This window comes from Culex quinquefasciatus, chromosome 1 (genome assembly GCF_015732765.1).
Source record: "Culex quinquefasciatus strain JHB chromosome 1, VPISU_Cqui_1.0_pri_paternal, whole genome shotgun sequence".
NCBI lineage: Eukaryota > Metazoa > Arthropoda > Insecta > Diptera > Culicidae > Culex > Culex quinquefasciatus.
The window spans coordinates 81,710,128-81,737,583 of NC_051861.1; the positions used below are offsets into that span (position 1 = coordinate 81,710,128).

Here is a 27,456-nt window from a genome sequence, read left to right on the forward strand (position 1 = left end):
TTCCATTTTTATTATTATTTTGTTTAGAAATTTGTTTTTTTTTTTCATTTCTTATTGATCGTGTTATTTTCAGTGGATCATTCAGTGGATCAGGCGTGGCTGAATTGTTACGCTGTTCGCTTAGTAAGCGGATGATCATGGGTTCGATTCCCATCTTCTCCAGTCTTCCATGGGACCTGGAAGTAAAACTCGGTCCCGGCCTTAGTGGCTGATAGACCGTTAAGTTCCAGGTGTAGGAGTCGTCAACACATCAAACAAAGCCTGCTCCAGTGGAGTTGCTGTTCGGCGGTTGGACTTGCAATCCAAAAATCGTCAGTTCGAGTCCTGGGGTGGATTGGGTTGCTTTCCACATTAAAGCCTTTTGACTCGAGGTTCGAGTAGAAACTTGCAATAGAGAGCACAAAAGACCTGAAAATAGTTTATGTGAGTTTTTTTGTTAATGAACTTTGTTGATACGATCTTTAGTTGCTGATATATTGCCATGCAAAGGATTAAAAACAGGAAAATTTATATTTTCTAAGTGGCTCACCCAAACAACCCACCATTTTCTAACGTAGATATCTGAGCAACTAATGGTCCGATTTACTAAATTAAATTATGAAACATTCGTGATTTCCGACCTTTTCGAAAACAATATTTTAAAAAAATTTAAAACAAGGCAAACATTTCAAAAGGACGTAATATTGAATGTAAGGCCCTTTTGAAATGTTAGTCTTGATTTAAAATTTTTGAAAATATTGTTTTCTAAAAGATCGGAAAAATTTACGAATGTTTCATATTTTAACTTTGTAAATCGGACCATTAGTTACTGAGATATCGACATTAGAAAAAAAAGGGGTCGTTTGGGTGAGACTTAGAAAACATCAATTTTCCTTTAAAAAAATGGGTTTTAAACCTTTGCATGGCAATATCTCTGCAACTAAGGGTCGTATCAACAAAGTTTAAAAAAGCAAAATATAGAGAATTTTCTCAGCACTTCAAAAATATTTTTTTCAGGAGAGGGCACTAATTTAAAAAAAATGCGACTGTTTTCAAAAAAGTCGCCTAAAAATGGCTTCAACTTGAAAACGGTGCACTTTATCAAAATTTCACTGAAGTACTTTTTGATTGCAAATTTGATTTAACATCGAAAATTAAGTTGAAACATTTTTCTAATCTAATCTAATCTAACCCTATCGCAGCCAGTCTTTCGAGGGCATCCTGGAAAATGCCTTAGGTTGATTAACGCCTAGCACTCTTCTTGTCATGTGCTTTGAAACATCACAAACGTTAAAGCGGCCAGGCCAACTGCGTAAAGTTAACCGCAAAGATGATTCGTTGAATTGGATTGAGTTTGAACACGAATGTTCAAACAGCAATACAGTTCTGAATCTACAGGGGAGGAAGAAACGTGGGGATCCCCCGCTCACGTTCCTGTTTGTTTAGGCAATTAATCGTTGGGAGCACCATGCTAAGAAGTTTTGGTGCTCCGGGACCCTCAGGGATGGGACATTGTATTTCCACAAATTCCCAGGACATTATATTCCGTGGTTATAGCGCCACAACTCGCTTAAATTATGTTGAAACATTTTTGCGATCAATATTTTGATTTTTTGAAAAAAATCTGTATTGATTCAAAAATTCATAATTCGGTCAAAGTTTTTTGCACAACCTGGAAATTTCTGAAAAGTTGGCATTTGAAGTCCCCTATAACATGTCAAAAAATAAAAATAAATAATTTTTTTTTGCAAATCAATTTTTAGTGACAAAAAGTTTTTTTTTTAGAAGAGTAAGCCCTGTGCCTACGAATTTCCGAAAAAAAATACTCAAAATTTCCGTTTTTTACAAGGTTGGTATCAAACGATCGGGATTTTTTCATACATTTCGAATGTAATAACATTTTTTTTAATACTCCAAATTTTCACAAAACTACATACACTCAAACCCCGATGGTTTGACACCAACTGTTGTCAAACGAACGGGGTCACTTTTTAGTTTGACACCCCTTTTACACGGAGTTCACACACACTACCAAACGTTTGTTTTGATAGTATTTGTAAGCGCCGTGTAAAAAGTGACAGTTCGTCACTTTTTAGTTTGACTTTGACCAACCAACGGGGTACAAACTAAAAAAGAGTCAAACGAAAAAGTGAGTGTATTTTCAAAAAAAAAAAAATGGTCAAAATTTCCGTTTTTACGATGTGGGTGTCGAACGATCGGAATTTTTTTATATATGTTTCGAATGTAATAACAATATTTTTTGAAAATACTCAAAATTTTCACAAAACTACGTATTTTCGAAAAAAAATACTTAAAATTTCCGTTTTTACAATGTGGGTATCAAACGATCGGGATTTTTTCATACATTTCGAAAGTTATTAAAAAAAATGAAAATACTCAAAATTTTCACAAAACTACGTATTTCGAAAAAAAATGATTTGATTAATTGATACCAATATTGTAAAAACTGAAACTTTGAAAAGTTTAACAAAAATTCGTATTTTTGTGAAAATTTTGAGTATTTTCAAAAAAATATTGTTACAGTCGACATTCTGGCTGTCGATCTTCTCGATATCAATAATTCTCCATCCATCGATGAATTCTTCAGTCCCTTCAATCTGCATACTTCAATTATCTTCATTCCTCGATATTTTCCCTTGCTTGAAGGATCTCTTCCTCGACGGTCCCTTGGATTCTGTTTGCTTTAAAAATCTCTTCCGGTTGTCAATAATTTCACTTTCTCATGGCTTGCATAGACATTTTTCTTGGTGAAACGAAGCTTTGAAGGGTGTTTGACATTAGTTTGTTTTTGTTTGATGGACGTTGCCATGATTCTCTCCCATAACTGGGTATCAAGAAAAAAATATTTTCTATCGAGTCTTCATTTTGCATCGTTCTGTAAACTGATGATTCTCTTCCTCGACGGTCCCTTGGAAATTGACAACCAGAGAGTCGACTGTATTACATTCGAAATGTATGAAAAAATCCCGATCGTTTTATACCCACATTGTAAAAATGGTAATTTTTAGTATTTTATTCGAAAATACGTAGTTTTGTGAAAAATTAGAGTATTTTCTAAAAAAATTGTTATTACATTCGAAATGTATGTAAAAATGCCGATCGTTTAATACCCATAATGTAAAAATTGAAATTTTGAGTATTTTATTCGAAAATACGTAGTTTTGTAAAAATTTTGAGTATTTTCTAAAAATGTTGTTATTACATTCGGCATGTATGAAAAAATCCCAATCGTTTGATACCCATATTGTAAAAATTGAAATTTTGAGTATTTCTTTTCGAAAAAACGTAGTTTTGTGAAAATTTGAAGTATTTTCTAAAATTTTGTTATTATATCCGAAATGTATGAAAAAACCTGATCATTTGATACCCATATTCCAATAACAATGAATTTTTGGATTCTTTTAATGGATAACTGACATCATCCCAATTCCAAAAAAACTATAATTTTTTGATGTTTGCATGATTTTTCATACACTAAAACCCCCGTTTACGCGCAGGCGTTACGTTTTTTGTTTGGTTGATTTCTCGAAAACAGTGTAATGTTTTTACATTCTTTTGAAAGCAATTTGTAGATGTGCACAAGACGTATAAATCGCTTCAAAAAGTTTGCAAAAATATTGCGTCGTTCCAGAGAAATCGACGAAATACAAAGCGTAACGCCTGAGCGTAAACCGGGGTTTTAGTGTACGATTAAAGCTAATGTCTTCCATCTAGCCAAAAACCCATAAGCTCTGTGCTTCAGTTAAGCACTGGGCCGTGCTTAACCGAGGCAGCTGAACGGTGCAAAACCGGGACAGTGCAAAACCGAGGCGTGCAAAACCGAGGCATGACTGTAAATAAAATTTTGGAAGGTTGAAAATGTGGTTGGTCGAACATTACCTCTTTTTTAATTAATTTTACATGTTTTTTTTTGTAAAAATGTGAACTTGATAAAATTGAGTAAAAGTGATATTATACTTTTTTGACACAAAATTTGTCACTATTCCCATAGAATTAGCATGCTCCCAGCCGTCCCCTAACATGACATTTTTCGTGAGTTGCGCATAGCACCGACAGATGGCAAGTGGGCCTCGTCGAAGCCCGTCCATCAAATACGCAACTCAAAATTTGCATGGGAAACTTTTTATTCGTGACGGCTTTCACGGCATGCTCCCTTCAACTGTTCGAGACTAATATTTTAACGTGGCGTATCTCTAAACAAGTTTTTCAAGAAAATGATTCCAGAATGCTTATTTCGTCGTTTTAAACCGAAACAAGGCAAAAACTATATTAATTTTAACTATTCGCCATTTTTAAATGTTTGGCTAGATATTATCGAAAGCCGCCATCTTAGGCCCACTGGGCCCACAAAAAAGGGTACGCTCAATTTGTATGGGAGCTGTCAACATGCTCCCGGGCTGCATGCTCCACATTTTATTGAATACCCCTAATCTGTGATTTGTTCCCACAGCCGTTTATGTATCTCGACGTCACGCATCTTGTTTCTTCTTCAACCCCCTTTTTTAAGGCTTTGAGTGATGAGTGTAACAAACACTTCACCAATTAAAATCAACCAACTTTTTTTCTCACGTGCTATGTCACGACTAAGTATTTACTAATTTAGGAAAGGTAGACATTTTTTTGGGAGTTCGATTTGGCGCTTTAATATGACATAGGCAGTCTCAAAGTAATTTAAAGGAATTATTTACGTCTTCGATGCATTTTTTTCGCATTGGGATGTCACGGTTTACGAAAGTGATTCCAATTGAAAAAAGCTTCAAACAAAAGTACAGAGCAGACTTAATGGACCCAGAGGTCACTTTTCGATGGTAGAACTTCTCATTACCAAATCGTGCCAAAAAACTTTCGGCTGTCTGCTCCCAAAATCTCGATCTAGATCATCAAACGGTGACGGACGTGATCAGCGTTGTAGAGAGGATCGCCCGTGTCTCGTTTTGAGTGAGACTCGCGACTGTTATGACTACTGACTTTGACTTAGTACGTGATGTATCATTATTTCAGCCGTTCAGCTGTTCGGTAATCGAGTTCAGGGTGATCGAATTTGGACGTGGACAGTGACACATTGAGATTGAAACTAGTAAAGGTTTGACTATTTGAGGTTATGTAGAATGTGTGAGTTAAATCTTCGTGAAGACAACAGTTCCACCAATTTCTCTCGGGTGTTGATCAGACTGGTTGTGCAACAACCCCTGAAGTGCCTTTATCTAGTTTTTGTCAAGTATACACTCTGGATTAAACGAGCCCTCGGCCTCACAAATCACACCAAAACGACTTGCCGGCTGTCCAATTAATCCGTCGCCAATGGCCGGAACACGACCAAAACCAAATCGCCTAAAACGCTTGAGAAATCTCAAATCTCTTCTTAACGAAACTGCAGTCCCACTTTGGTCAATATAAAAAGGCAAAGCAAATCCAAAGACCATGAAGTTTCCGCGCGAGTCGTCGTCGATGAAAAAAATGGAAAGTATTTTCGCGTGGTCGATTGGGTTTTTTTGCGTCCCAATGTAATTGAAGAGTTGTCATTGAGCCCCGGCGAGTTGCATTTTTGGCACTTGAATGAAGCGTTCGAAGCGAGTGCGCGGGTGAAAATGGCGAAAAAGCGCAATGACAGCGATGGGAATGTGTAGATTTTTAATGGAATTTGCGGTTTGTTAGGATGAGGTCATTCTGCCTTTTTGGAAGAAAGAATTTAAGATTTTTCGATTTAGTTTTGGAAAAATGTAGCCACAAAAAGCCAAATTCTTATCTTTTTAGAGCCCTTCCATATTGAAACCCTTTTATGATATGAATCTTCTAGGAAACGTTTTCTTCATTAAATTTCTTCCTACTCTCTGACAAATGTAGCTCAACATGACTTCACACGATAATTTTAGATTTGCTTCCCAAAATTATCAAACCGTTATTCTCGGAATGACACCCTGCTTTATTTCCCTGTCCCCAAACTTTTGTGTTGTTTTAATTCCTCCTGGAAAAGTGCCAAACTTTCTGACCTCAATAAAACCCCACCCAAAAAAAAGAACCAGTCTTATTTTCGCCACTTCTAACTTGTGTCTTTCCCCTGTTCCAACTCTTATGCAACCTCTCTCGAACACGACACATCATCACCGCGTTTGATCATAATTCTTTTTGCTACCTTTTTCTGAACTCTTCACACCTCGCCCATAAAAAAGTGGCCTCTAATCTGGACTCGAAAATCTCTTTCTCAAACTTTCTTGGCTTTTCGTTTTACTCTTGTGAGCTTTTTTTTTTGTTTTGGGCCGGGTTGAGCCTTGAAATGACGAGCTTTGCAAGAGAAGATTTGAAAAGGAAGAAAGATTTGACGGTTTCCCAGCAATTAACCTCACTTTTTTAGAGTTAGATTGTCAATTATTGAGCAAATTACCCTGGTTTATAATATTTCTTAACAAAAATGATCCTAAAATGGTCATGTTGATGCAAACATTGAATTTGTTTAATCATTGTCAAGTTACTCTACATGAAAAAACCATAATTTTAAGACTGATTTATATCTCAAGTATTTAAATTGAGTCGCTTCTGCTAACTCATTTGACTCTCGTTCTAAAATGTTCAAATCACTGTCAATGTGATAATAAAAAACAGCAAAAATAATAAAAGCTGGTTCTTCGTAGAACTTTAAACAAAAAACAGACTGAAATAAAAACCTCGCTCGCTAAAATAGCCACAAAGCCTAATTAATGCCTAATTAAATCATAGATTGTATCGCGAAAATCACAGTAGGCCGGAAGCCCCCCCTCAACGCGTCTACTATGTTGTAAACGACGGGCCCAACTAGAATAATAAAAGCTTTGACTGCAGAACGGAGCATCTCCTTAAAATCGGATTGAAAAAGTTAAAAAAAAAAAAACAGAAAAGTTAGGTTAGGTGTCAAATGCAGAAGAGCTGTTTAAACTGAATTAATTTTAAAGAATGATGGATGGTTTGCGTTAGATTGGGCCTTTGAGAATAAATGAAATGATTTTTAAGACTTAAATCAACTAAAAAATGGTTTGACAAATGTCAATTTCGTTTTGATTAGCAAAAAAATCTCTCAACTTAATCGTATTGCTTAATTATGAAAAACATTAAACAAAAACATGCTCACTTTCAAGACTGAACCACGACCCCAACTTCTTTACAAGCTGCCATTCGCGCCCTCATTAAGATCCCAATCTCACCCTCCTCGGGAGGCGAAAAAACGGACGACTTTCGGGCCAAACTGCCGTTTTACCCTCGCCGTTTTGCCCTAACCTCTCCATACGTCATCATGTCACAAACGGTTTCGGTCATTAGCGGGTACATGTGAAAAAGGTGAAATCTTCTCTCCCTGAAGCTGTGTGTGCCCCAGCCAAAGTATGATGTCGGTTTTTTGTTTTTGTTAAACAGTGGGAAAACTGAAAACACAGCGACGATCTGTCATTCAAGGGAATGATGGAAAGAGAGGAATCACAAATCCATATAAATAATTTCAAGATTGTTCAGGTGTAAACCGAAAACGCGATCAAAAATTAGTGGAAGAATAAGGCCGTTTTTAACTGCTAATTTAATTGTCGGTATACAGGCCGCCGCACGGTTTAATCATTTTCTGACGTACATTCAATTTTGCAGTCCAAAACCAGACATTGAATTGAAAAAATAAAATTCTTTTTCAATTTTCTTTTCTTGATTTGTGTGCACCTACGTCGAAGACCAAGATTGTTTATTTTTCGCTCTTTGGTCTGACAGTCTTGGTCTGACAGATTTGGTCTGACAGCTTTATCATGGATTTTGGTCTGGTCTAGGCAAGGGATAGGACACAGCACCTTCCTGCTGTCATTACGGCTTAAACTAAGTGCGGTTAAGTGACATCTTGGCAGACCTAACCTCAAAAGATTACCGCCATAGACTGACGTTTAAGATTGCTTGTGAGTTTTGAACTACCCCTCGTCAAACTCAAATGCAGTGTTGCCAACCATTCGAATACTTGATGTCTGTCAAAAATCTGTTTTTGACAGTTACCAAGCTGTCAAACGGGGGTTGAACCATCGTCAACAACACATTACACTCAACCCCCGGTGGTTGGTCACTTTTTCGTTTGACACTTTTTTAGTTTGTACCCCGTTGGTTGGTCAAAGTTAAACTAAAAAGTGACGAACTGTCACTTTTTACACAGCGCCCACGCACACTATCACAACAATCGTTTGGTAGTGTGTGTGTGTATGAACTCCGTGTAAAAGGGGTGTCAAACTAAAAAGTGACGCCGCTCGTTTGACACCAGTTGTTGTCAAACCATCGGGGTTTGAGTGTATCATGAATTTGAATTTATGCATCACAACTTGCTTTCGCAGATATGGTCATTTGCGACCTCAAAACTGGTCACGACGACGCGGGAAACCTCGAATGACACACGCGACTGACAAGTGACAAAAGTTGCCTCTTGCCAACGGATGTGGTTAGTCCGCAAAGTATCATTACCGTTTCTGGTCAGCGCCACATTCCGGAACACAATGCGCTGTGACCTCCCAACGGGGAGGGGTCCTTCATAAAGCGTTATGTTCTGTGTGTGACTGTCCAAGCTCCGTTCTCAAGAGTGATGAAACATGTCATGTTTTGCGACCATCAACAACGGTTGTCACCGTTTCTTTTCGTTTGTTATTGTTGTTATACCCCCCGCAAGAAAACATGTTCTGACATAACCTCAAACGAAACGTGTCGCATGTCGCAAACGAACGGTATTGTTTATTAAACGGTTGTTTGACACTTCTCACGCGGGAAAGAACTGTCAACGGTGCAGTGTTGCCAACTCACCAAATCACCTGCAACAAAATGATACTACCTCAAAATTCTTCCAATCCACTTTGAGGAAATCGCCAAATTAATTGCTCCCCAAAAGTTTCAAACCCCCCAAAAATGGCAGGTTGTCCGCCATCAAACAATAACAGAAACCGCCCGCCGTGCTGGTCTCGACAACGACAATAACATCAACAGCGCGCAGGTAATGCACAGACGACACGGTTTCAAGGCCAACTATGACGGCGCTGAACGACGCGGGCTTAACATTTGACGAGATTGATTATTCCATATTTTTTTACGAGCTGGTAAAGCGATGTTTAGAACACGGCTTCGCGTGATTGGGTCGAGAATGGGTTGTTTCTTGATTGTTTCCTCATTTGATGGATCTATTTCAAGCGATTTGTCGGGTCTAACTGAACATGTTACAGTATGCTACCTGTTGCGCGCAGCCATTTAGGAAAGGGTTGATGTGACCATATCTAGAATTTTTAATATTTTCTTTTATCTTGGCTGAATTTCTACAATTACAATGTCCCTGTCGGTTCTTCAGAAGGCCCTAAATATGATGTAGCACGTGACCTCTTCCGTACTAATGAAATTCACCTCGGTTGATTCGGCCATTTCTTGATTTTAATATAATTTCCCTTGTCTTGAGTAAATTTCTACAATTTCAATGCTCCTGTCGTATCCTCAGAACTCCCTTAACATGATGTAGCACGCTACCTTTTCCGTGCTACAATAATTAACATCGGTTGATTCGACCATTTCTTGAGTTTTTGATATCAATTTCTTGGTTTGACTGCATTTTTACAATTTTGAGGATCCTGTCGGTTCTCCAGAACGCCCTGAATATGATGCACTACGCTACCTATTCCGGTCTACTATAAATAACCTCAGTTGGTTCAACAATTTCATTTATTGTTATCACAATTTCTTGGGTTGACTACATTTTTACAATTTATATCACAATTTCGTGGTTTGACTGTATTTTTACATTTTTTATGATACCTGTACCGATTCGACCATTTCTTGAGTTATTGATCAAAATTTCTTGGTTTGACTGTATTTTTACAATTTTGATGATCTTGTCGGTTCTTCAGAATGCCCTGCATAAGATGTACTAAGCTACCTATTCCGTGCTACTATAAATAACCTCGGTTGATTCTAAGTTTTTGATCTCAATTTCTTGGTTTGACTGCATTTTTACAATTTTGATAATCTTGTCGGTTCTTCAAAACGCCCTGCATAAGATGTATTACGCTATCTATTCCGTGCTTAAGGAATTTACTTCGGTCGATTCGACTTTTTTTTTAGATTTAAGCCACAATTTCATGGTTTGACTGCATTTTTTACAATTCCAATGTTCCTGTCGGTTCCTCAGAATGCCCAGAATATGATGTACTACGCTACCTATTCCGTCCTACACGAATAAACTTCGGTTGATTCGACCATTTCTTCAATTCAGAATAATTACTGCGACTTTGGAGATAATTTTGGCTGTATTTCTCCAATTTGTTTGTTGTTGTCAGTAGATTCGAATATTCTAAGAACGTTTCACAATTCTACTTGTGCCGTGGTGCAATATCTATCGATGGTTGATTCGACCATTTCTAGAGCCTGCGAACTCAAAGCGCAAGCCCATACACGTTTACACCAATTGAAATAGTTTAATTACCCAACATGATGGCCTCGCCCTCTAAGCAAAAACATACGTTTGCGAACCAATAAACCAATAGCTCGTACAAGATCGATCCGTTTTCCCCCAGATTACAAACCACCAGAACATCAGAACACCGCAGACTGAAGAAATGTCCGTACACACATTTATATCGAAATAATTGGCAAGCATGCCTACGGCGGCGAGCCCAAGATATCTGCAAGTCTGACCTCCGGTCAAGCTCACCGCAGAACAGCGATTCGCAAACGTCTATGTTTTGTGTACACTCTACGCCCGCCCGCCCGCTGTCGACACCTGGCACAAACCACCCGGCGGACTTGCCCAACCTGGTGGTGGCGATGTCTACGCCGCCGATTGATTCACGACACCATATTGCACCGCCGCTGCACCGCACAATGGCGAATAGACTTCACCGTATCGAACGCCATTAGAGTCAATCAATCGGGCGAAGCCCATTAGGACATCGCGAGCACACGGCGCATTGGGTTTGGTTCTCGCGCGCGGTTTGTTTTGGGTCTGCGCAAAGTTCGCCGACGCATAACCAAGCGAAAGAGAAAGAGAGAGAGACACAGAAAGTACACTTTTACTTGGCGGTGTGATTGGCTCTTTGGGTTTGGCGAGAGTCACCTAGCAGGGTGAAGATTGAGGGTTGTGTGAAGGTTGAAGTTATGGTCGCATCAACCGACCTATAAATTAGTTGCGCGGAAGAGGTAGATGGTGCCAATATATTCAGAAGAACTAGTAGAACCGATAGGACTGTTCAGTGAAGTTCAAACAGCACTAAGACAGGGTGGTTCAAGATTTGTCGTCTTTAGATCGTCTCAACAGAGTTCAAAATAAGCTTCGCGGAACTTGCAAATATTGCTAGGATATTCTGATGAATCTGTTGCATGGACAACATCCTTTAGAAATGTTCAAAGTATACCAAGTCATGGTCGTCTCAACCAAGCTCAAAATAAGCTTCGCGGAACAGGTCGATATTGCTACCATATTCAGAAGAGCCTGTAGAACCGACAACATCGTTCAGAATTGTTAAATGTACCAACACATCCTAAATAGAGCGATTCCAAGTTATGGTCGTATCAACCGAGTTGTAAATTAGCCTCGTGGAAAAGATAGACAATGTTAGGATGTTCAGAAGAGCCTGGAGAACCGACAAGAAAAATGTTTGAAGTTTAACCCAACCGACTTCCCTACGATTACACGACCTTTCTCACCGCCACAACAAAGCCGCACAAAAACAAAGCCCGAACCGCGAACGGTTCTTTACATAATCCAGCTGAGCCAAAAACCATCACGCTGCATCGCTGCATTGCAATCGTGGCACTAGGTTTCGAAAATCGTCCAATTTACACCTAATTCCCGATGTGCACCATCGCGTCGCGGGAGTACCTGCGCGACGACTACGACGGCGTTACCCCAAATAGCTGTGCCACAGCACCAAATGTCTATATTTTATACGCGCGCCGCAGCGCTCTTTCTTCTGCACTTTGCACGCCGCCACGAACCAGTTATTATTAGGCATCATTAGTTGCACAGTGCTGCGAGCGCGGTACTTGCTTCTTGGTTGGAACGTCGTGAACCATCAATCGCAGTAGCGATTTTCAAGACTTCGGGGAGTTTGCCGAGTCGATACCATGTTAACTTCTCACAGCACTAATTTCCAGCGGCTCGAGACCTGCGCGATAAGCTGCCGCCGCCGGGTTTCGCAAAGCGTGTTGATGAAAGCCCAACTTCTTGGTTCTCATACGCGGGTAAATGCGGGGGAGGTACCAGGCGTGAGTTGAAATTGAATGCTGGTGGATTGATGGAACGATAGAAAGCAAAATCGGAGGAAAATGGGTTCGGTGATGTAAACTGGAGACCCAGTTACGAGTATTCAATTGATGGTTATCGGCGTGTTTGGCAGTGCAACAGGTCCTGAGATATTGGAACTATGATGTTTTGACCAAGACCACTCCCACTGATGAGATTTAACATAAAACTCGAGTTTATTTGAGTAAAATAAGGTTGGTCTTTGCTGCAACAGCTTCAGATCAGCTGAAACTTCAATATCTGCAACACTACCTTCTTAGTAAAACTATTTTTACCGCCCATAGCTGTAGTTCAAATCAAATATTTCAAATTTTATGGCTTTTCTGAATCCAGTTGGCGAAAACAAGATAGGTCTTTACGACTACAACTTCAATAGTACAATTAGATCACAAAAAAAATGACTCTATCTGCTTACCGGGACGATTTTAAGAGCCCATAGCTGTAGTTCAATAACTAGCACATGCTAAAACTAAGTTCAACAAAGCCAAGCGATGAAGATCTTTACTGCAACTGCTTCAGTTAAGTTTATAGAATGTTATCTGATAAGCTACCTACTTCGTTCAACAACTTTTTGAAGGCATAGCTGTAGTTCAAATGAGATCTACCAAAATAATCCTTTAATACTGTTTCTAATTGGTGCAAAGAAGGTAGGTCTTTACTGCTACAGCTGCAGTTAAGCAAGGTGATCACCATCTGTTACACTACCTCCTTCGTGAAACCATTTTCCACAGCCATAGCATTAGTTCAAACAAAATCCACCCAAAGAACTCCCTCAACCAGCACTCATAGAGCACCTTCCACCGACAAGAGTTCAAAAAACAGTTCACCCATTCCGATCTACCCGCGTCTGAAAAGGTGCGCGATCGCAGAACAAGTTTTGGATTTTATTAAATATTTATCTCCCCCGCCGCATGTCCTCGTCGTTCAATAGCACGAACATTTCACGCCACCACCAAACCCAACACAAACCCAAACCAAGCCCATTCGATCGAGCGACTTGAACTCCATGAAACTTGGAAATGATACTTAACCGCAGCCTCCTATCACCTCCCAACCTTCCCTTTTGCAAGATCGCCCCGCGATCGTTCCGCAGACTGCACTTGCCACCATCGGCCGCAAGTTCTGTCCGCTGACCAAACTCCTCAATTTGGAGTTTCGTGCAAATTGACGACGATCACCATTCGCTACACTTCCACACGATCGCCCGTATTTAGCGCGTGGGATGATCACGACCGGCCGACCTGACCGGCAGCGGAGGGTGACTTGGAGGTCTGCGATTGTATTGTGGCGTTCGGACTTCCACTACTACAACCACAATTTTGAGAGGTGATCGTGACTGCGATAGTGTTGGTTTCGGTGATCGCCGGGACAAGTTTTTTGTTGTTTTGAATCATATGTGGCAGGATTTGGCCTGATTGAATCATTGGTGCAAGTTTATTGCGAAGTGTTTCTGGGGGACTGCAAACTTGGGTCTGATCAACGGAAGGCATAACTTGGTATACGGAGCAGGTCGTAACTTTTGGAACGTTCTGGAACATGTGGAGAACCGACAGGGCTAAAGACCTGGCGTCCAGAAATAAAATAAACCTATTCAGAGGCAACTTCAGGATTTTTATAGTTTTGGGTCAGATCAACCAAAGGAATAACTTAAAACAAGTAGAATTTCATAAGGCCTATAGACCCTAAAGTTTGTAGAGAATTGACAGCGATGAAGACCTCGTCTAATTCTCCTTCATCGCCAAGTACCGCTACCGAGATCGACGATTCGTTCCGAATGCTACCCTCCGGTAAACTAGTCAACAGTATTTCATCTTCCCAAATGCCAACCGGTGATGAACAAGCCGAGCCAAGTGTGATCTACATCTGTGTTGATTCATCGGAACAACTTGATCATTTCCTCGATCGCCACCATGAAACAGAATTCAATACCAACTATGACTTCACCGCATTCTCTTCAGCACACTCCGGCCTGCAAGCCCACAGGAATTAATCATGTTCTGCTTCAAGAATTTCTGCCAGCCTACCAACCGGCAGCTGCGCGCCGTCGTCCAGAACAATAAGAACACCAAGCCACTCAGGACTTCAACTTCTTACAACCCACTCAAGTGTTACCATACTCGCTTCAGTCCATGAAGAACTTCTTGCGCGCGAAGTATTGCTCGACGATCGGCGATCTTGCGGAATCACTTGTTCCGTGACGTGATCCGCGAGAGGGGTTCCTGTTCCTTCAACAAAACAGCTGAACGGTTGAAACCTGGGCGTTGGTTCGAGCGCGAGTTCCGAGGATCAATCGTGATCGGTTTGCTTGGTTGAATAAATAAAATTCGATTCGGTTCAAGAAGTCAGCCAATTCCTACACATACGAGAGGCTAGCAAAATGGTTAACGCCTCGTAGAACCGCAAGGAGAAAAAAAAAGCTTGAATGGGTCGTAGCTGGCCCAAGGCTCACCTCGCGCCTATTATAAATAATACACGACAAGTGAGTGGCAACAGGGCCGTCGAGGGACTGTAGCAAGTGTGGCGAAGTTTCGCTGCATGGAGCAATAGTCTTCTCATGTGTACTGGTAGGATTAAGAAGCGGGGGGAGACTTAATGATAATGTTCATCGCAGGGATTGACAGAGTTCCGTCCCGGAATGCACGACCACGATACACCTCTGTGTGTGCTAATAGCAGGGTAGTAGTCGTTAAATGGGATTGATTTGTATGCTTTGGAGGGGTTTAGATCACGGCGGGTTAGTTACGACCTTCTGCGAGGGCTCAGGAGCTATGCTAGGCACCTGTTGCGATAATTTCAGGAGGTTGGTACGATCAGTCGGTGTGAAGTTCGCTGAGACGAATGTGGTAGTTGGTGTCACGTGGTTCTACGGACCCCTGAGGACCGACAGTCTGTATTGGTTTAGTGATTTGAACCTGTTAATTCCTTGGTTGATTAATTAGGTCGCATCAACCGCCTAAAAATTGACCATTGCGGAAGAGGTAGTTTTGACCAGCAATTTCTACATGTCGTAATCAATCGACAAACAACATTGTTAATGCCAACGAAGACACAGGAGTTGTTCTGAAGAGCTGTTTAAAGATAAACATCGCTTTATTAAAATGAGGTACGATCAACAACAATGAAAATCGTTACAACGGATGTTCAAGAGAATGTCTCTCAGATATATAAACCTCACTGAACCGACAGTATACATTGGTTTAGTGATCTAAACCTGTTGAACCCTTGGTTGACGAATTAGGTCACGTCAACCGCCCAGAGATACTTCTTCGCGAAAGTGGTAGTGTTAACCATCAAATTCTACAGGTCATAACGAACCGACAAACTACATTCTCAGTTCCAATAAGATCTTTTGACTCGTTATAAAAAGAAGTTTAAATTTAGACTTTGTTGTTACTAATTATTGGGTACGATCAACTACTCCTAAAATCAGTACAACGGATGTTGTAGTGGCTGTCATGTGATTCTACGCACCTTATTGTACCGACAGCATGTTTTGATTTAGTGATCTAGACTTGGTGATCTCTCACTGGGCATACTAGGTCGAACCAACCGTCGAGAAATTAACCTTAGCGGAAGAGGTAGAATTGACCAACATATTTTGCAGGTCGTAACCAACCGACAGCGTACTTTTTCATCACGGTAGAGACCTTCGGTGCAACGTTTTCTGAACCTCACACGCTCACATAACTTCAATAGAATTCGCGCAAGCGCGCCAATCCCACCCACGGAAATGCAAGCGCGCGCTCGCTTTCTTTGATCTGAGCAGATCTTCCCAGGAGTTACAGCCAGCTTCACATACCGCGCACATTTGAACTCGCGCAATGACGGCTACTCCATGTATCCGCCCCGCGGGCGGTCTTCGAATTCCTCAAAAAAAAAGTGGTACCAACAGGGTGAAAGATTTCTCCTTCTGTTTCAAAGCCAAGGGGGGCGAGAGTGAATGAATCGACCTTCCAACAAAACCCTGGGAAGCCACCGCCACCGTTGAAACAGTGGAGCTTTAATTGGCCGAAAAGACCTGTCTAGGAAGTCCGTGCGCGTGGTGACTCCACGGTTGCAGTCAGCGGAGACTCCACGTGAAGCCTGAAAAAATGTGCAGACTTGGAGAGAGATACCTGAGCGCTTCCAGATCAGCCACACACGTTCACTTATGCTTTGTGGTACTCGATGAGTGTGGGTAACTTCAGCTAAGACACACGGAAAAAAGTTTCATTTGTAATTAAGAATTTGAAGATCATGAATAATGACCATAAACATTCCTGTCAGTTTGACAACTATCCATTCTAACAATCATGAATAACGACCAGAAGTGAACTTTTTCTAAGTCTAGTATGAACATTAATGATCACTGGTAACGTCTGAAAATGAAAAGTATGACAGAACGTAACGCCCCATGGATGACAACTGTGAATAATATTCATGATATAAAACATTTACAGCGTTTCTCTTGTGTGCGTTAATTGTAGATTTCTGGAGTTTTTTTGAAAAGGACCAATAAACCAAATTTTCAATATTTGCTTTTTGGGTGTTTTTTAATACCCCTGACTCAAGGCGGTTCTAAAAACACCCAAAAAGCAAAAACTGGAAAATTGGTTTATTGGACCTTTTAATAAAAACTCCAGATTTGTCTAATTGTAGATTGGCACAATCCAAACAAATTGATTTAAAAAATATTTCAAAATTATAAGAAATTGATGAAAATAGAAAGCGTAACGCCTCCACGTAACGCACTTCTGACAACAAGGTTTTTTCCGTGCCCAAACCTATGATAAACTTCAAAACCAGTTTTTTTTTCGCTCAGTGTCTCCAAGCCGGTTTTGCCGGCGCACCAGCAGCAGAGCCTGCTTTAATGCAATAAAGCTCAGGGAAGTAAACGCGATCGTTACAAGACGACGACGACGAAGGAATTAGCATAGAAAAGTAAAAAAAACTGCGGCACGCAACCGTACGAGGTAACAATAACGCCAGGCCAGGCTTGGCTGGGTCTCGGAGGTTGGCCTGGTGGTGCAACCCGATCCGGACGACCGAGGGTGGCGGCTTTCTTTCCTTTCGTTTTCAAGATGTGAGGGGCCCGGCGGGTTATCCCTTGGTTTTGGAGTTTGGGAAACTTCGTAGACTTCCTCAAAATCTTCCAATTTACTTTGAACATACTCTTAAGTCAACCTGAAAGAAGAGATTAATTTTCGGCGAAAAGATCAATTTAACCTTAAATTTTGGGTCGCATCAACCGAGGTCAAAACCAATTCCAATAATCGAGTAGCTTGGACCAAAAGGTTCCCCAAGGTCCAAAGAACCGACAGTGATACAAAACGAACTCGTAACCCCTCAAAAACCAACCCATTCTGACGCATCAAGGGATAAGTTTGTACATTTTTTTCGCCACTCACCTGGTTGGAACTCCCGGCCAGCTGCAAAACCCTGGTCGAGGAGGGGAACAAGCGAAAAATAAAACGTGTTGTCCGTACGTAACTTGGATGCCCTTTCTTCCGGCCTCCACCGTCTGACCTCCAGGGTCCACCGTAGTAGACTTTGAAAACCGGCCTGCTCCGGGTGATCGAAGAAGGAGGGAATCAGGTTTTCAACGTTTTTTCAATGAAGTCAATTTCGCTTTCGTTCCGCGTGGCAGGGAACCGCAAATTTCCTGAAAGGATACCAGGAAGTGGGTTTTTAATGAAACTGTGCCATACTAGTTGGTATATGGGTCATTCCATCTGAAGCGGAACAGCATTTGAAAATTACCCTCTCCGATCCTGCTCAAATTTGGCAGAGCTGTTGAGACTATCAAACCATGCAAGAATCCCGAATTTCATCCAAATCGGACCACCCCCTCCATTTTTGTACCTCCCCAAAAAAACGACTTTTTGGCGATTTTTGGCCAAACCTCCTAGTTTCAAACGGCGATAGCTCAGGAACCACAAATCTCAGAAGGTCGGTCTTAGACTCAATTTTGAAGGAAATTGGACGTAGAATCCATTTCCGTGATCAAAATGTTGATTAATTTATTTTGTCTACCTGTATTGCGCAATTGAAAACTTTAAACGGCCGTATCTCAAAACACCCCAACTTATTTTTTTTATTTGACCTCACCATCGTGTTCCCCGGCCAATTTTACATAAGAATCACCTATCGACAGAAATGAATATGTTTCGTTCCAGAGATATCGAATTTTAAAGTTTTGTGTTTTCGAGATTACCTGCATCAGCTTCATTCGCCGCATCTGCTAGAAGCACACAGGCGGGCTGATCAATAACTGCTACCTGGCCATTTATTGAAATAATATTTCATCATAAATAATCTTCATCAAATTGAGCAAAAATTAAGTGTATAATACTGTAGGAAACTGAAGTTTAATCGCAAATGTTTATCTGCTCAAAAAAATTAATGAAGTGAATTTCTGTGTTAACCCACTGGACAGAGCAATGACGACACACAGTAAAGGGCAGAATTGGATTCCGACGGAGTGAGAGGAAAATGCAATTCTCGGATTAGTTTTCAAAAAGCCGTAAGAGCCATTGTTAAACAAAGTCCTTTTGCATCGGTATTCGACCTACTTACGAAAAACCAATATCAAAATGCTCGAGATTGTTCATCTACACGTCCTTCAAGTGCCCCAAACTTAAAATAAATGAAATTTTGTTTCATTTTCTAGAAAACGAAAATTAGTGTCAGAGGTCACAATGGCTCTTACGGCTTTTAAAAACTCACCTGAGAATTAATCTTGTTAGTAACACTGAAAATAAGTGCACGATACATTATTGAGTAAAAATATGAATTAAAATGAATAAAATTTGTTGATACGTTGTACTCTAGTGAAGGACGATCACAAAGAGTAGGAAAAGGATTTCTGGAATGTATAAAACTGAAAAATGTAAGAAAATCACAAAGTTTGATCTGCTGCAAAGCGGCTAATTCTCCAAATTTAGTTGCGATGATTTCGACACCGTCCGAACAACAGTGTTTTTTTCATCTATCATTCTTGGATTCTTGGAACACAATACGGCTGCTTTCCTCACGTATAAGGATTTTTTGAATTAAATGTACCTTGACCAAAATCATATTTTAATGAAATGGAGCTGGCTCACTATATAAAAATTGATTTAATATGATCAATCTAAACTTGATCTAAACCATAAATCAGAATTATGGTAAAGTGTCAATAATAAACTATAATAATAATAATAATAATAATAAAGCAGGTTTTGGGGTTTTTGCTGAATGGCACTATTTTGCTCCACTTCATTAATTTTTTTGAGCAGATAAACATTTGCGAATAAACTTCAGTTTCCTACAGTATTATACAGTTAATTTTGCTCAATTTGATGAAGATTATTTATGATGAAATATTATTTCAATAAATGGCCAGTTAGCAGTTATTGATCAGCCCGCCTGTGTGCTTCTAGCAGATGCGGCGAATGAAGCTGATGCAGGTAATCTCGAAAACACAAAACTTTAAAATTCGATATCTCTGGAACGAAACATATTCATTTCTGTCGATAGGTGATTCTTATGTAAAATTGGCCGGAGAACACGATGGTGAGGTCAAATAAAAAAAATAAGTTGGGGTGTTTTGAGATACGGCCGTTTAAAGTTTTCAATTGCGCAATACAGGTAGAAAAAATAAATTAATCAACATTTTGATCACGGAAATGGATTCTACGTCCGATTTCCTTCAAAATTGAGTCCAAGAACGACCTTCTGAGATTTGTGGTTCCTGAGCTATCGCCGTTTGAAACTAGGAGGTTTGGCCAAAAATCGCCAAAAAGTCGATTTTTTGGGGAGGTACAAAAATGGAGGGGGTGGTCCGATTTGGATGAAATTCGGGATTCTTGCATGTTTTGATAGTATCAACAGCTCAGCCAAATTTGAACAGGATCGGAGAGGGTAATTTTCAAATTTGCACTTTTTCGTGCACAGTTGAGATGGAATGACCCATATATTAAATTTGATGGAGACAAAATTAAATTTATCAAAATTTTGGTTAAAATGTGCAATTGAGCCTAAATTTAATACTTTTTGAAGAGTAATTTTTCCGGTTAACTTTCAGCACTAGGCCTGGCCTGGCTAAGATTGATCGACCTAGCATTTTTCAGGATTCTTTCGAAATAATTACTGTTCTTGTGTTATATTTAGACATATAATCTAAGGTAATTAGTTTTCGATCACTAAAAATATTTTTCTCTTTTCAGGTAAAAATTCTTATGTTGTAAGTTAGTGTAATTAGTCATTACTTTATCATAATCAATAAAACTTTCAAAAGTTAGATAAGTCAAAAATATAAAATTTTCTGCAATACTTATTTCTCTCAAATTAACGATCATGAAGTAATTGAATAATTAGTCCCCCGAGAAGCTCTGATTTCAATCATACGAAGTTATTCAACTCAAACCAAGATCCAATCTGCCCCGCACTATTATTTTAAAAAAACTGCAACACTAAACTTAGCAAATGTATAAGTTCTCCAATCCAATCTTAAATCTCGATCAGAAGCAAACAGCAAACATCCACCGGCAGTCGTGAATGTCAATAAAATGGGCAAAAAATAAGCAATTATAACAGTCAGATGCACAGTTGAAAAAATAGATTTGAATTTGGAAATAATTTAATTTTTCAATACTTCATTGCAATTTAAATCAAATTATTGACCGACATTTTCAAATTATATTTTTTAAGTGTTCATACCAATCGTTCAACTTGACCAATAACGCAGTCCACGCCACGGCTACAAATAAAGTAGGACTTGGACGAATGAAGGCGGTTTGAGGTTCGATGGCAATCGAAAACGACGCCGACGCCGACCGTCACCGTCATCGATGACCGACGCCACCGCCGCTACCAAACTCTAATGGTGTTAAGTGCTTTGCTTCGCTTAACCTTCGATTTACTATTTATTGGTTGATTTGTATAAATAGAAGTAGTTTCATATTTTATTTAGTTGTATGAAATTTTTGATCCAATTTAAGCCAAAAATATTTCAAATTTATGATTTTCTTATAAAGAAGGGTAATTTATTAAACAATTTTCAAACTCATATTCAAACAGCATTTTAGTCCAAGAACTAAATATGAGGTACAAAATCACTAATTGTAATTTATTTAGCATAATATATGAATGACACATTCTAATCTAATCTAATCTAATCGAACACAAGCGCAGCCAGTCCGAAGATCAGTGTCTTGCGAACCTTCGTGGTGAACGGACACTAGAGCTGCGGTATTTTTTACTACCTAAGCTCAGAGTTATTTCAAAACAAAATTCACAGTCTTTTTAAAGACTACCTGAGTTATTTTCCAAAATTCTAAACAGTCTTTTCAAGACTAACCCCGCCTGAAATTTTGTTGTATTTTACAAACGAAGCCATCTTTTAAGAGAACTTTGCTTGCAAAATGCGTCAAAACAAAGGTAAACGCAAATCTTCTGAAGATTTGGTCGTTACGTCGGTGAAGCGTTTGAACGCTAAACCGGCTAACGGAAACAGAAAAGAAAACAGCCTCTTCTGAGGTCTGATTCTGATTCTGAATGTGAGGTCAATCCTCCAATTCCATTGACAAACAGTTTCGGTGTTTTATCCGAAACTGATGACAAGGAACCTTCTCCTCGTACTGAGCCTTCTGCCGTCGAGAAACGAGTAAAGGCTCCGCCAATTGTAGTGACTTCCGTCTCCGATTTGGCCAGCTTTCGAACGCAACTGAAGAATTGCAAGGAAACTTGCAATTTGAAGGTTTCGTTCCAGCTTGGTCGAAGAGGAGAATGTCGCTTGTTGACGGAATCTTTACAAGATCACCAAACTTTTGTTGGTTATTTGAAAACCACAAACACAATTTCTACACGTATGAGACCAAGAATGCTCGGCCATTCAAGGCGGTCTTGAAAGGTCTCTCCAACGACTTGTCGGTGGATGAGATCAAAAACGAACTTAAGGTGTTGCTTGGCTTTGCCCCATCCCAAGTAATACCAATGAAGAAAAATCAAACGGGAATATTTCTCGCTTTGGTTTGACTTCACAATTTTATCTGATTCATTTCAACAGAAATGAAATCAACAATTTGAAACTTTTGGACAAAGTACAGTTTTTGTTCCATGTACGGGTAAAGTGGGAGCATTTTAAGAAACATGGCGGTAATGGCCAGAATCTGACCCAGTGCCGGCGTTGCCAGGCATTCGGTCACGGTACTGATCATTGCGCCATGGTTCCAAAATGCATGGTTTGCGGGGATTCTTCTCACGACAAGGACAATTGTCCCGTGAAAGAAGTCACCCAATTTAAATGTGCAAATTGTGGTGGAAATCACAAATCAAATTTCTGGGATTGCCCCATCAGAAAAAGGTTTTGGATTCTCGTGCTAAGCATCAGCCGAAATCCAAACCGAAATTTTCTCAAAGTCAGGTTGTACCTGCATCTTTAAATCAAACGTTCGTGCTGTCTCACTCGAACAATTCTAGAAATACCCCTACCGTGGAAAAGTTAGGTAACAACAATGGCATTTCTTATGCTAACGTCGTTTCGGGTTCATCCACGAATTTTAAATCCTCTACCAATCTTTCTGAAATTGGGCAGGTACCTCAAATCTCATTTGAAAATTTTTCTGCTGGCAACGCTTTGGGATCTTCTGATCTCGGCGATGTTACGTTTGAAAAATGACTTTTTGCAAAACTCACTGTTTGGTTTGATTCAAACAATGAGTAATGCTACATCCATGATGGAAGCAATCCAGATTGGATTAAAATTTGCGAATGATGTTGTTCTTACCCTGAAGTTTAATCATGGATCTAAGTAATTCCATCAATATTATGAATTTTAATGCTCGCTCTTTAAAAGCGAAAGAAAATGAATTTTTCAACTTTTACGAGTTCATAACGTGCATGTTGCTGTTATAACCGAAACATTTTAAAAACTGGCACTTATTTGAAAAGTGATCCAGATTATAAAGTTATAACTAATAACCGAATGAATCGAAATGGCGGTGGAGTTGCAATAGTTATCCACCGTAGTATGACTTATAGCACGTTACGTGACTTTAAGTTAAAAGTTATTGAAAGTTTGGGCATTGAACTTGAAACTTCTTTTGGGAAAATTATGATTGCAGCTGCATATTTGCCATTCCAATGCACTGGGAAAATAAAAATTATTTCAAAGGGGATTTGAATAAACTTACTCGGCATAGATCTCGATTTTTGATCATCGGTGATTTTAATGCCAAACACCAATCTTGGAATAATTCAAAAGTAAATTCCAATGGTAAAATTCTGTTCAGAGATTGCACTTCTGGTCTTTATTCGGTTTTATACCCGAATGGGCCAACTTGCTTTTCTTCTGTTAGAAATCCATCAACAATTGATTTGGTGTTGACAAATCAAAGTCAGTATTGTGGTCCTTTAGTGACTCATGCTGATTTTGATTCTGATCATCTTCCAGTAACTTTTTCACTTTCTCATGAAGCAGTTACCAGACCCAATAGTTCTGTGTTTAATTACCACAAAGCTAATTGGGACAGGTATCAGCATCATATTGAGAATAATTTAAATCATGATTTTGTTTTAGAAACCAAAGCTGATATTGATTCAGCCTTGGAATCTTTAACTAATGCAATTTTGGATGCTAGGAATATTGCTATTCCTAAAGTCCAAGTCAAATTTGATTCTCCCATTATTGATGACGATCTTCAGCTTCTGATTCGTCTGAAAATGTTCGCCGAAGACAGTATCAACGTTCTCGTGATCCTGCACTGAAGCGAATTCAAAAAGATTTGCAAAAGGTTATTGACCACAGATTCACTCTCCTGCGAAATGAAAAGTTCGCAAGAGATGTCGAACAAATTAAACCTTATTCCAAACCTTTTTGGAAACTTTCAAAACCTCAAAAACCCAACCCTTCTTTAAAAGATAGTGATAATATTCTATTAACTAATGGGGAAAAAGCTCAAAAACTTGCTCAGCAGTTTGAGAGTGCTCATAATTTCAACTTGAATGTTTTGAGTCCTATTAAAAATCAAATTTCAATAGAATTTCAGAATATTGTTGAACAAGAATTTTCATCAGATGAAGTTCTTAATACGGATCTGAATGAAATAAAATCTATTATCAAAAAATTTAAAAATATGAAAGCCCCTGGTGAGGATGGCATTTTTACATTTTAATTAAAAATTACCAGAAGCAACTTTAAGTTGCTTGGTCAAAATTTTCAACAAATGTTTTGATTTGGCATATTTTCCCAGTAGTTGGAAAAATGCCAAAGTAATTCCGATTTTGAAACCGGATAAAATCCTGCTGAAGCCTCAAGCTATCGGCCCATTAGTTTGCTTTCATCTATTAGTAAATTATTCGAAAGAATAATTCTTAATAGAATGATGACGCACATTAATGAAAATTCAATTTTCGCTGATGAGCAGTTTGGATTTCGCCTTGGGCATTCAACTACTCATCAGTTGTTGAGAGTTTCAAATTTAATTCGAAGCAACAAATCTGAGGGCTATTCTACTGGCGCTGCTCTTCTAGACATAGAAAAAGCATTTGACAGTGTTTGGCATAAAGGTTTGATTGCGAAATTGAAAAGGTTTAATTTTCCGATTTATATCGTGAAAATTATTCAAAATTATTTGACGGATCGTACTCTGCAGGTATGTTATCAGAATAGCAAATCTGATCAACTACCTGTACGTGCTGGCGTCCCTCAAGGAAGCATTTTGGGTCCAATTTTATACAATATTTTTACTTCTGACTTGCCTGATTTGCCCCCAGGATGTCAGAAATCACTTTTTGCTGATGACACAAGCATCTCCGCCAAAGGCAGAAGCCTTCGTGTCATCACAAGAAGATTACAAAAAAGCTTGGATATTTTCAATTCTTATTTGAAAGAATGGAAAATAACTCCAAATGCTGCAAAAACTCAACTTATTATTTTCCCTCACAAACCAAAGGCTGATTTTCTTAAACCAAAAAGTCATCACATTATAAAGATGAATGAGGTAAATTTAAAGTGCACCCAAAGGAAAAATATATCTCAAAATCTGCAACATTGGATTTGCTGCAGAAAATGTCATATTTTATAACATTTTTTGCAGCAAGCCCGTAGATCATTTTTGCCCGCGTGTAAAAATTTCAGCGATCTGCAGTTCTCACCAACACATATAAAGCTGGCGCGTCCCCGAGCAACACTCCAAAGAGAAGCATATGTTGGTGCTCTTTCACTCACTTTTCATCAAGCGTAGACGCTGGCGCGGTGGTAGCGTTTCGGATCAATAACCAAGAAGTTGGTGGTTCAATCCTCGTTCTGCTAAGTGTTTTTTTGTGAAATACAACCAAAAAGCCGTCGGTAATGTCGATAATTGTCGGTAACGGGCAAAAATGTCATACTCCAATATCGCAAAAAATGCATGAGGACAGATTTCATGCAGATTCTGATATACTTTCATGCCGCCATGCATCACAATCATGCGACTGCCAGTTGGGTGTGGGAGGATCAAGTGAAATATCTTGGACTTGGTTTTGACAAAAACCTTACTTACAAGGATCACATTGAAAGTATCCAGGTTAAATGTAACAAATATATTAAATGTTTGTATCCACTTATAAACAGGAATTCTAGACTTTGTCTCAAGAATAAACTGTTAATTTATAAACAAATTTTCAGACCTGCCATGCTTTATGCTGTGCCGATCTGGACAAGCTGTTGCTTAACCAGGAAGAAAAAACTTCAGAGGATTCAGAACAAAATTCTGAAAATGATTCTGAAACTTCCTCCCTGGTTCAGCACCAATGAACTTCATCAATTAGCCGAAGTTGACACTTTGGATGTTATGTCCAATAAGATAATTGATGCATTTCGACAAAAATCATTGCAGTCTTCAGCTGCATTGATCCGCTCTTTATATAGTTTATAAGTTAGTTTTAAGGTATCCCTTTTCCCTTTTGTACATGTAGGACCTTCTACATTTGAAATCACTGAATAGCGAAAGCTACAATATTTCATGAATAAATGAAAGTTGCTAGTATTTAAAATTGAGGTGAAAAGTCATCGTTTGTGATTGGACACTCAATAATATTTTAACTGAATGAATGTACATGGAAAAGAAATTTGAATAAAAAAAAAAAAAAACTTGTGCTAAGATTACAGCTCAAGTTCTTTCTTGTCAATATTAATGATTACAGTACATCCGAGTTACCCCGAAAATGTACAGCTAAAATTAAAGCGGCCAGGCCTACTGCGTTGCATTAACCGCAGAGACGGATTCTTTGAACGGATCACATTTCACAGAATCATCAGGGGAGGAAGGATGCTTGGACATACCGTGCCAAACGCTCCGAATCAGTTGTGGTGTGGTGTGTAAGTGTAAATTTGGCAGATAATAATATTTAGTGGGGGGGGGAGGGGAGAAAATGGGGATAGGAGAAAGGGAAGGTTGGAAAGGGATAATTTGGATTAAAGTCATTAAGGTGGCAATAAACAATAACAACATTACCTCCATGACAATAAACAATACCACATTACCTCCTTGTCCTGATATACAGTGTAAATTAACAGGATATAGTTTCAATGAAATTACAAGTACAACATTCGTAGATGAATCATAAATCAATCGCTTTTTAACTCTGTTGACTTTTGTTGACTTCTGCTGTCATTTGTAATCTTCTGTCATTTTTTGCCTTCTGTTGTCTTTTGGTGTCTTGTCTTCTGTTTACTTTTGTTGTCTTCTGTTGACTTCTGATATATTTCGTAGTCTTCTGTTGATTTCTGCCTTTTGTAGTCTTCTGTTGACATCTGAAATGTTTCAAAGTTCTCTTTTTGTTTTTTTTTTCTGTCATCTGTTGACTTTTGTTGTTTTCTGTTGACTTTTGTTGTCTGTTGATGTCTATTGTTGTCTTCCGTTGACCTTTGTTGAGTTCCGTTGACTTCTGTTGTCTTCTGTTGAGTTTTGTTGTCTTCTGATGTCTTTTGTTGTCTTCTGTTGACATCTGATATCTTTAAAAGTTTTCTGTGTATTTTTTTTGGTCTTCTGTTGACTTTTGATGTCTTCTGTTGTTTTCTGTTGAGTTTCTTTTTATTTTTGTTTTCTTCTCTTGACTTTTATTTTTTTTCTGTTTACTTTTGTGATTTTCTGCTGTTTTTTTTGTTATCTTCTGTTCTGTTTCATTGAGATATATGAATGACACATTCTCTAGCGACAAAAACGACACGTTTTGGCTAATAGGTTAAAGCT

General features: G+C 39.1%; 1 protein-coding gene and 1 long non-coding RNA gene across 5 annotated transcripts in view; one reads left to right on the plus strand and one right to left on the minus strand.

Moving 5' to 3' along the window:
* On the minus strand, positions 1 to 27,411 carry LOC119766140. The gene is made up of 3 exons (XR_005276949.1): positions 26,748 to 27,411; positions 17,650 to 17,903; positions 1 to 408 (listed from the first exon to the last, which is right to left on the minus strand). It is a non-coding gene; the product is annotated as an uncharacterized LOC119766140 (long non-coding RNA).
* The window catches only part of LOC119766105 (sushi, von Willebrand factor type A, EGF and pentraxin domain-containing protein 1), a 58,799-nt gene that overhangs the window by 1,242 nt on the left and 30,101 nt on the right, over positions 1 to 27,456 (plus strand). The window lies entirely within an intron of this gene.